At 37.7% G+C, this 10,034-nt stretch overlaps 1 long non-coding RNA gene across 1 annotated transcript; it reads right to left on the reverse strand.

The window, feature by feature from the left end:
* Nucleotides 1-244: 244 nt before the first annotated feature.
* On the reverse strand, nucleotides 245-2,344 carry LOC119773435. Its single transcript, XR_005279385.1, has 4 exons — nucleotides 2,322-2,344; nucleotides 978-1,133; nucleotides 450-542; nucleotides 245-363 (listed from the first exon to the last, which is right to left on the reverse strand). It is a non-coding gene; the product is annotated as an uncharacterized LOC119773435 (long non-coding RNA).
* Nucleotides 2,345-10,034: the final 7,690 nt, after the last annotated feature.

Here is a 10,034-nt window from a genome sequence, read left to right on the forward strand (position 1 = left end):
TTCTTTTGGAAAGACTTGAATATTTTCTAGGAATTCAAGGAACAGCACTAGACTGGTTTAAATCGTATATATCTGACTTACAGTTTGTTCACTTTAATGATACATCTTTCTCATGCTCTAGGGTTACCTATGGAGTACCGCAGGGATCAGTGCTAGGGAGAGTTCATTTTTCTCTATATATGCTCCCAGTTGGTAGAATTATTAGATGTAGGTATAGTTCTGGATGGGCTCGGAAACGAGCCCACCCAGAACTATACCTACATCTTCCGGTCCATCACCTGGCTCTGCACCTTCCTTGCGAATGACAAATATTCCAAATGTCGTCTCCATCACTGCAGCTTCACTGCTCCCACAATCTGTGTTCTTCACAGAAAAAAGGGGGAAATAGAGGATATACATGTAAAGATATGTTATACTGGTCCCATTTTTAAACACACTAAATTACATACCATGTATTCTTTCACAAGGTTCTCGGGCTCTTCATTCAGGTACACACACAGGGCTTTGATGATTCACTCTCTTTTGACATCAATGGCGTCAGTCTGAGTATGTAGGACAATAAATTAAAGATAAAACATTTTAATCAACTGGTAGAAGATTTTACAAACAAAACTTTAAATAATACATTCTTCAAAATGTAAAAATCATTGACAATTTTTATGATATATGAACTTACAATATCCATGGGTGCATTGGTTTTATGTACCAGCAAGACATTTTATCATAGAAATATGTCAAATGTAAGCATGTGGTCCCAGGAAACAGAACCTACCATTGCAACATCAGTGGACATTGTCACATCTGCCCAAGGTTAAAATTTTATCAGATCCTTCTTCATAAAAGTACATTACACCCCTCTCCATCTAGTTTTATTTCTCTCCATCCCTCTGAAACTTCCGCTTTAAATTTCAAGCATTAAGTTTAGAATATTGAATCGGTACAGGTTTGACAATTTCTATTTTATTCTATTATCATACCTTGGTGATGGGTATCATGATGCTCCTTATCTTTCTTCCTTGAACGCCGCCTTTCTTGCCAAACACCCTCATCAAGTTTGAAGAATGAGCATCCAGCTGGGAGAAGAACTTTGACAGCAAACTGATGGTTGTAATCCTCTTAAATTCAGCAGTTAGCTTAAACAGAAAGGGTACACAAAAGTAAATTTAACTATCATAGCATTGAAATGACCGACTAGTTTAACAATTGTCATCTATCACCAAATCCTAAATCAGCTTACAAGTTATTTCCAAGGCTAGCCCACATTTTGTTGGCTGATATAAATCACACTGTACATATTTCAATCAAAGTTAAATAGTGCTGTGCATTTATTCAAGATGCAAATAGGATGATTAATTACTAATTTAATTTATGAGGCAAACAATGCAATCACATTCCTAAAATGAAAAAGCATTTCTGAAAATACTTTTTCATTTTCAAAATTTACATTTCAAATTTATTTTTGGTATGTATTTTCTGGGGTACATTTTCAAAAAATAAATCTCAAATGTATTTTTATTTTTTATTTTAATTAAGTAAAATGATGAGAAGCATTAAAGAAGAAATTTAAAATGCAAACAGGATGATTGATTACTAATTTCATTTATGAGTCAAACAATGCAGCCACATTCTTAAAATGAAAAAGCATTTCTGAAAATGCTTTTTCATTTGAAATATGGTAACGATTTGCTTTCCTAGCTGGGCTACAGCACAACAGTACATTTATGGTAGCACACATTTGTTCCCTTGTCAACAAAGTGAATAAAATCTGACTGTGGAAAGCTCCATAGTGAGAAGAACTACTGTGTTGATGTTAGTAGCTGGATGAGCTAATGCTACGTGGAGTTGACATAGAAACCCCGCCAAGGTGCCGAGATGCCGTGGTAGTTTCCAAACTTAGAGCTAATGACTGTTAAGTGCCGAGCTTTCTGCGGACTCCACGTGAAGCCAAGATTCGGATTGGGGGGAAATTCATCACCACTATTATTATTAATGTAGCCTATGTGACTGGAGCCTTTTAGCTGCAGCTACATTCACCAAACGCAGGCAATTATCCCCCACCAGCCATGCCTGCATCAGCTCTTAGCTCATTTTGTAAATGAATCCGCACGCGTTGTCAACCATGCCGTCGACCTCAGGATGCTAGCTTGTAAGCTTAGTTAGCTATGAGCATGGCGACAGTGTGATATATTAATGCACTCTAATAAAACGCCCAGTAACAAATAAATAATCCAAAATGCAAAAGAGGACAATAACTAACTGTCTATAACATGTCTGCTGCCGTATTGTTTTCTGTTCGATGGATGATAAAAGATTAAACTTACCTTCTTCCACACTTGAAATTTATTTTCAAAATGTCTACTCCTTCTGCCAGCCAGAGTCGGGGACTCACTCACCTTTGACCGTGGCCTTCAAGAGAGGGGAATGTGCTCATTACTGCCACCTACTGCTTTGGAGTGTTATTGATTTGCAATCTTAACCCATTAGAATTAGGTTGTTTTAAAATAAATTATTCAAGTAAATTTTAAGTTGTTGCATTTTATGCTAAATCTACATGATTTAAAACTGTTCAACCACAAAACATGATTTTATATAGTAGAAGCTACATGTTAGACATAAGATAAGGTAACAGACACCCAGTTTGCTTTTTTTGAGTGTAGATAGACAGACAGACAGACAGACAGACAGACAGACAGACAGACAGACAGACAGACAGACAGACAGACAGACAGATAGATAGATAGATAGATAGATAGATAGATATAGACAGACAGACAGACAGACAGACAGATAGATAGATAGATAGATATAGACAGACAGACAGACAGACAGACAGACAGACAGACAGACAGACAGACAGACAGACAGACAGATAGATAGATAGATAGATAGATAGAGACAGACAGACAGACAGACAGACAGACAGACAGACAGACAGACAGACAGACAGACAGACAGACAGACAGATAGATAGATAGATAGATAGATAGATAGATAGATAGATAGATAGATAGATAGATAGATAGATAGATCACGAATACAGACAACTGAAAATCCAAAGGAATTCATGCAGACAAGGTAAGAAACTAAAATTCTCTATTTTAAGGCTGCACTGGATCATTGTGATCTCCCCTGGAAACAAAGATAAAGTTTCTGTTTGTAGAGAAATATGTGTTCCTTTCAGATGTGTAGGGAGTACACCTTCCAGCTTTAGTTAATGTTCAGAAAATGTTGTCAGAGTGTTAGAGCTATCTATGTTTTGACGAACATTTGCTGGGCAAATAAAGAGGGGAAAAAAACACCTTAATTTTTCTTCCAGTCTTTCACAATGCTTAAAACTGATAGAAATCATGCTATTGAAATACATTTAAATGTCTTCTAGCTTTGCTTGCTTGAAAAAAAACGTACCCCTCCACACACTTCTACATATTCACCTAAAAATATTTTATAGGTAGATGCAGGTAGGTTATTGATTATTCAGTTTAATTTACCTTACTCTTTACTGTGAAAACATTATCTCACATCATTTTCTAAAAGGTACATAAAGACAGATCTGTATTCAAATATATACATCCCAACCTGATATTAACTATAGTACAATTGGGTAAAGCTTATTAGGAACTTATTAGTAACTATAAGCATCTTCAAAAGTCAAAGATAGCAGCTGTTTTTCTTTTCTTTAGAATAAAGGAAATTAATATTTTCAATTTTATGCATTTCTTTTCATATGTCCAAACCTTTAATTGACGTGTAAGTAAGTTCTAATCTCAGCATACACCAAGCTTTACAAGACTGTGGTGTAAATGTAAAAACCTACATTTAAGATTAGGCTGCATGGTGCTGCAGTTTTCATCAAGAAGGTCCTGGGTTCAATCTCTGACTTGTTCTCCCTATGCATGCATGGGTTTTCTCCAAACACATGGTGATTAGAGTAACTGATGTCTCTGAGCTGCTGTTAGGATTGATTTTGTGTGTATTTGCAAGAACATTTCAGTTCCAATTGGTGCAGTTTACACACTTTATACCTAAAGAAAACATTTACATTCATGGTATCTGTTTTTACTTTGTGTAAAATGTCTTTCATACAGCTTGCATCCAGTTCTTTGTGATTGGAAAAAAATCAAGCTGAACACGATTGGCGCATTCAAACAGAAGACAACAACAGGAGGAGGTAGTTTAAGGTCCAAAGGTGTCATCGTCTTCTTGTTTGTTTTGAGCAAGTGTCAGAATCACCATCTGCCCTGTCTTCTGGATGATATATCGTAAATGATCTATACATGTCTCACTGTGTGGTCACGCTCCGCCTGACACTCTGCCAGCTCAGCATGGCGTTTTTACTCATACCCTGCAGATAACAGAGCCTTGTGCTACATGGATGATCGCAGTGGGGTTGTTTGGCTGAAGAGCAATATTCAACAAAGTTTGACCATTATGAACCTTTCAAACAGGCAAACATACACACTTGTTTGACATGGCCGGCTTGTTTGAAATGAAAAAAGACACGGTTGTGTACGCTCAAATGCTCTTGCCAATACACAAACGCCTGAGTGTCCCGGTTCTTTATTTGATTTGTGGCCCTTAGTTGGTATTTTGATCAGTCAGAATGGCTCCCCATTGCTGCACATCATGCTTCATATCAACATTGTTGTAAGAACAAAATAAAAACTGTTGGATCTGGGAGTACTCTCTCTAAAGATCTTCAACTTTTACACACTTCCTTCACTTCAAGTTTTTACCCTTTTTTCAAATTTTTCTGTTATCTCTGCAAAAAACAATCCAACGGAGCGTATAAATGTCGTTTTTCCCCCCGTGTGATATACTATCTGGGTTATTAACAAGCATGTAGGTGTTAAAATGGAGAGGAATATGAAAAAGAGGAGTAACAATGAAAAGAGGCAGACCGAGAGCAAAGTAGAGATAGATAGAGACAGACGAAGGGAGGGTGCGGGGAAAAAAAAGCGGCAGAGCAGCACGGGAAGCCGGGGTGAAAAATATGACGGCTCCGGCTGTCCCAATTTCAATCAAGCACACGTCGAGGAGCGTTCCTTGCCTTTTTGATCAATTAATCTAGCAGATGGCACGGGCACAGTAAGGAGAGATAATGCTGAATGAGGGAGCCGGGAGAGAAGGAACGAAGCAGGTATATAGTGTGAAAGTTCCCCTCTTTTATCTGAAAGCTGAGATTTCTTCTTTTTTTTTACTTTGAAATGCAGCACCTGATAAGACAGGAGAAAAAACGTGAAATACAGACAGTTATGAGCTATGTGTTATTTCCCCAACCCTCCCATGCATGCATATTTTGGTGATAGACGGGTGCTTATTTAACGCGGGTGTCATGAAACAGAGCAGCAGATTGCTAAAGAAAAGCCAGCTGAGGAGCTTAACTGGCGGCCGCAGATAGAAGCCTAATATCCAGAGACAATCAAAGGAAGGCGAAGCTACGTTTTGTCGCTCTTGCAGAAGATACCAGCTGGGCAAATTCTTCCCTTCACCCCCACTGTCTCTTTTAGAGCCATGTAGAGTTTTTATATTCTGTGATTTCCACAATCATTTCAGTGGAATACAAAGAAACTTCTACCAGATAATAGAAGAAGAAAGAATGCAGTCAATGATGTGTGAAGGTGAAAGAGCAAATGAGATATGGCAAGCACCTTAACAAAATTATACAAAGAGATAAACATCCACTCCTCTGATTTGTCTTTCATCATGTCTTTGTTTTTACTGCTCAGGAGCAGAACAAATCAGGGTCAGGCTGAAAGCAAGTGTACCTTAATTTACACCCCATGCATAAAAGGAGACAAAAATTAAAACAGAAACAGAGGCAAAAAGACGCTGCTGGTGCTCCGGATTAACCCTGAGCAGTTTTATCTCCGAAGCAAATTGCCTTGTAGACAAAAAGAACTGATTCATAGGGTTAGAAAAACACGGAGAACTCAATGAGGAGCGCTTGCTTGCACGTCAGCGTACCCTCTCTCTCGCCGACGCATCGTCTCTAATCGATGAATATTGAGTGGCTCCCGCCACCTGCGTTTTAAAGAGAGAAAGGGAGCACCCACCATCCTTCATTTCTCATATTGACATTTTCTTGCCCTATTTTTTTCCCTCTTTGCTCTTCCTTCCTTCATGCTCCTGAAGCCGCTGTCAGCGGAGTGAAAAGTTTCTCTGCTCTAATAACTGCTTGTAACTTTCAAACTGTAATGACTGCAGGTGTTGTGTTCAGTTTATTTCTAATGAAAAGGTTGCTAAAGTCTTTGTTGCTCACCATTGTTATTTGCTTGGCTTCCATTTCTCTTTTCTTTGAAAATTCTTATATGTGAGATGCAAAAAGCCTAAGGGAAGATGTCCAAGGTTTGTTTGTAAGAGAGAAAAAGAAACTGCAGTTACTGTTTCTCTAAATCTAACCGAAAATTTGACAAGACCGCGTCAGTTAAAACGTCAATTTGAACTTAATGAATTTTTAATATGGAACTTTTTTGCATGATCCGAGCTGCAGAGGTTCACAGATAATTTGTCATTTTAATTAAACTGACAACATTCATAATATGTTTTTTTATTTTTTTCCTTTCAGTTGTGTTAAGGTTTGTTGCTCACGATAGTTATATTATTTCCCATTACCAAAATCCAATGTATATGTAATAAAGCAAGAGCAAAAAGAAACTGTACAAATTTGGCACAAGTTTTCTTTCTTTATTACAAAAACAGGGGGGAAAGTCAGTGAATTACATCTGCAAAACCAAATTCAAAGAACAATTTTTTTTTTTTTTAAAGCACGAAAAAAAACCCAGGGTACAGGTCCTTTCAAGCTTTGGTATCTTCCAAACTGGCACCATAAATAAGAACCTATAAACTCTACATTGCAAAACCTGTCTGCCTGATTTAACCCCTCTAATTACTAAAACCTATTATCAGCCATTTTTTTAAATTTTTAACTCAAAAACCCAATTTGTTACTCACTCGCAAGCCCTTGGATCTCATTTTAAAATAGAGCAGTTACCTGAAATGTTAGATTGTGCTTAAAACCACCCTCAACCTTCAGATTTTCCCCCAAAGAATACATATTAAAACATTTAAGAGCCATGGTAAAACACTGCATAAACATAGAAAAGCGTCCGGGGTGTGGTGTGTAGCTGATGGAAGAAGGTTTATTCAGCATGGTATACTGAATTCCTTTTGCATGACCAATAAAAAGAAAAGCAAACATCACACAAGCCTCAACTTTAAATGCAATTAAACCAAATATTTTGGAAACTAGAAAGTAAGAAGTTGCAAAAATAAAAATGATAATTATGCTCAGATGAGTAAGATGTGTAATTTACAGCATGGACAAGAATGCGAAATAAAGATTGTTCAAAAGTGATCGCTCATCATGCTACTCTGTGTTCTCTTTGTAAAGCACTTTAGGATTTCATAACCTGATAGAGGCTGTCTGAACTTACCTTGTTACTTTTACTTTCTCTGTAGCAGTGCACCTATCCTGGAAATATTTCACTGTAAACACATACTCAATCATTGCCCATAAGATGGCATCTTTGCTTTGTTTATGAGTCCTCAGTTAACATCTTTGCACCATAAACTAGTTCTATTGTTGTCAGATGAGTAGACATAAATATAACCGAGTCTGAGATCCTCAGTTTTTTACATCTGTCCTTTTACTGTGTCTACCTTTCACATTGTGTGATTCAAAATATATTTTGATAGGTGCATCAGTGTGAAGTGTTTTTTTTTTTTTTTTTTTACATAAGAATATCTCAATGTTCAGAAAGGGTAAATGAGATTTGTAGCAATTCAAATGGGAACAACACACAAAACAAAAGCATTATACTAGTTGCCAAGTCAAGAGAGAAAACGATGCAGTGCAGCTAAATTCAAGACGGCGAGTAAGGGCCATTTAGCCACAGCAAGTTGCTGTGCAAATACTTTTGAACGATGCAGAGATCTTTAAGTATTTCTGAACCTATCTCTGTTTCTCTTCTCTTGGTGGCTTCCGTATTTGCTGCCTGCTTTTTTGCCAACATAAAATATGAAATACTGTGCTCTGTTTTGCAACCCTGACAAACTTGTATTAGTGACTCAGGATATCTGCACTGTACTTTTAGTTTTAAAAGGAGAAAAACTTTAAAAATGTTGTTGATGAAGATGGTTTTTAGGTAATGTCAGTTCCAATCCAAGTGACAAAAAAGAAAGCTAATTTAAAACACCATCCTTTAATTTTTGGCCCAAGTTTAAGCTTAATTATTCATGATCTTGCTTGCACATTACATTCTCCTGCCTAGCTTCCCCCAGTTTCTCAATACCACTTATCATATCCACCTGTTCCAGCTTATGTTTAAACTGCTTGCTCCCAGTGATCATTGCCAGATTATTCTTGAGCCTTTGGTTTGAGAATTATTCAAGCATCACTGATTGTTTTCTGATTGCCTGATCTTGACCCCCATCTTCTCTTTAGGACCCCTAGTGGCCGGCCTGTCTCTTTTCTGATCTGTTTGCCCGACCTGTCCTCGGATTCTGGTGGATTCTACTGTAGACTAAACCTGGATCTGTCTCTTGACTTGGCCCTCTGGATTATCCTGCCTTCCTCCATCATCTGCTCGGATCTGATCTCCTGTCAGTTTTGTTCCTTCAAGGCTTTGGCATCTGGAACTCTCTGTACGGCAAGGGCTGCGCTGTGTCATCTGACCGGCTGGTATCAACCTCAGTTTTTGGGCACGGACTGTACTCTAGAGCAGGTTAGTGACTCACACATTCATATCATCCTCCATCAGGTTATTGTGGTCACAAATTTTTGTTTCCCCACAGAGTTTCCTGCCTTTGACACCCTAGCCGCTGCTACTGCAGATCCGTTGTCTGTTTATTTAAATAAACTCTTTTTGAGTAATCCCACTGTCTGTCTTGCCTGAATACTTGGTTCTCTGTTCTGAGTCGTGACATTATTTCAGATATATTAAATGATTTTTCAGGTCAACCTACCTAGGTTTCCACCTGTTCCTTAAAATATGGCATCATCATTTATCTATAAATGTTGCATCTCAGTGTGAGACGGGATGCGATTTGTTCCATATTCCTTGTGTCCCTTAATTTAATTTAAGAAAGGTGACAATCCTAAAATATACAGCACTTGGTGGGTATCAGTGCTCAGTGAAAGCTGCTCATCTCAAAAACTCGCCTTTGTACAGTAACAAGAGGGACGGATCGATCTGAATGAATCATGTCAATCAGAACTCCATTCTACGGCAGTCTGACTGAACTCCCCTTAAACAGGAGAACTAACTCAGCAGAAAGTTGCTGGCAAAAATACAGATATGACTCCTGCCTGATGACATGTTTTTTGGTTCTCTGATGTAGGATTTCATCTAGAGAGGTGAATGTGGCCTTTTCTTTATAAGTAATTCCATGATTTTTCAATCAGTTGGTCCAAAGTGGTCTACTATCAGATTCCAAAACACAGAGGGAGACTGGCTCATCTTTCAGGGGTGCTAAACCTGGAAGTTACAGTTTTAGGACCCCTAGTGGCTAAAAGTTTCACAGTATTGCTTTAACCGCTATTGTATTTTAGTCTGTGCTTTCTGTTCCCTCTCTGTCTGTTCCTTTGGTCCACTGACGCCAGAGTATATTTTTTTAATTAAAATATCAAATCATGCAAATCACGGCACATTCAAGTGAGAGCAGTTTGCTTTTGTTTGTTTGTTTTTTTTTTTTTTTCCCAAATGAGGGAGTAATTCAATTAATGGGATAACACATTAGGGAGTTTGCTTCAGCAACAGTTTTTTTTTTCCGATTATTTCAGTTCTGGTAAACTCTAATTATCATTGGGACAGCATGTAAATAAATTGTGTACTGTAAGCTCTGTTTGAGTTATGACTAGTATTTTACTGCTAGTTTGAACAAGCGTACACATCAACACATAAATCATCACAACTCTCTTCCTAATAGCCTACATGATATTTGCCTTTTGCAAGTCTCACTTTGCACCACATAATTATTCTGTGTTTTACTTTTAAGAGTTTATCAAAATTTCAGTGATATAGCTTTTAAAACAT

The sequence above is a fragment of the Cyprinodon tularosa genome, unplaced genomic scaffold (genome assembly GCF_016077235.1).
Source record: "Cyprinodon tularosa strain WSP-4 unplaced genomic scaffold, ASM1607723v1 ctg76, whole genome shotgun sequence".
Lineage (NCBI taxonomy): Eukaryota > Metazoa > Chordata > Actinopteri > Cyprinodontiformes > Cyprinodontidae > Cyprinodon > Cyprinodon tularosa.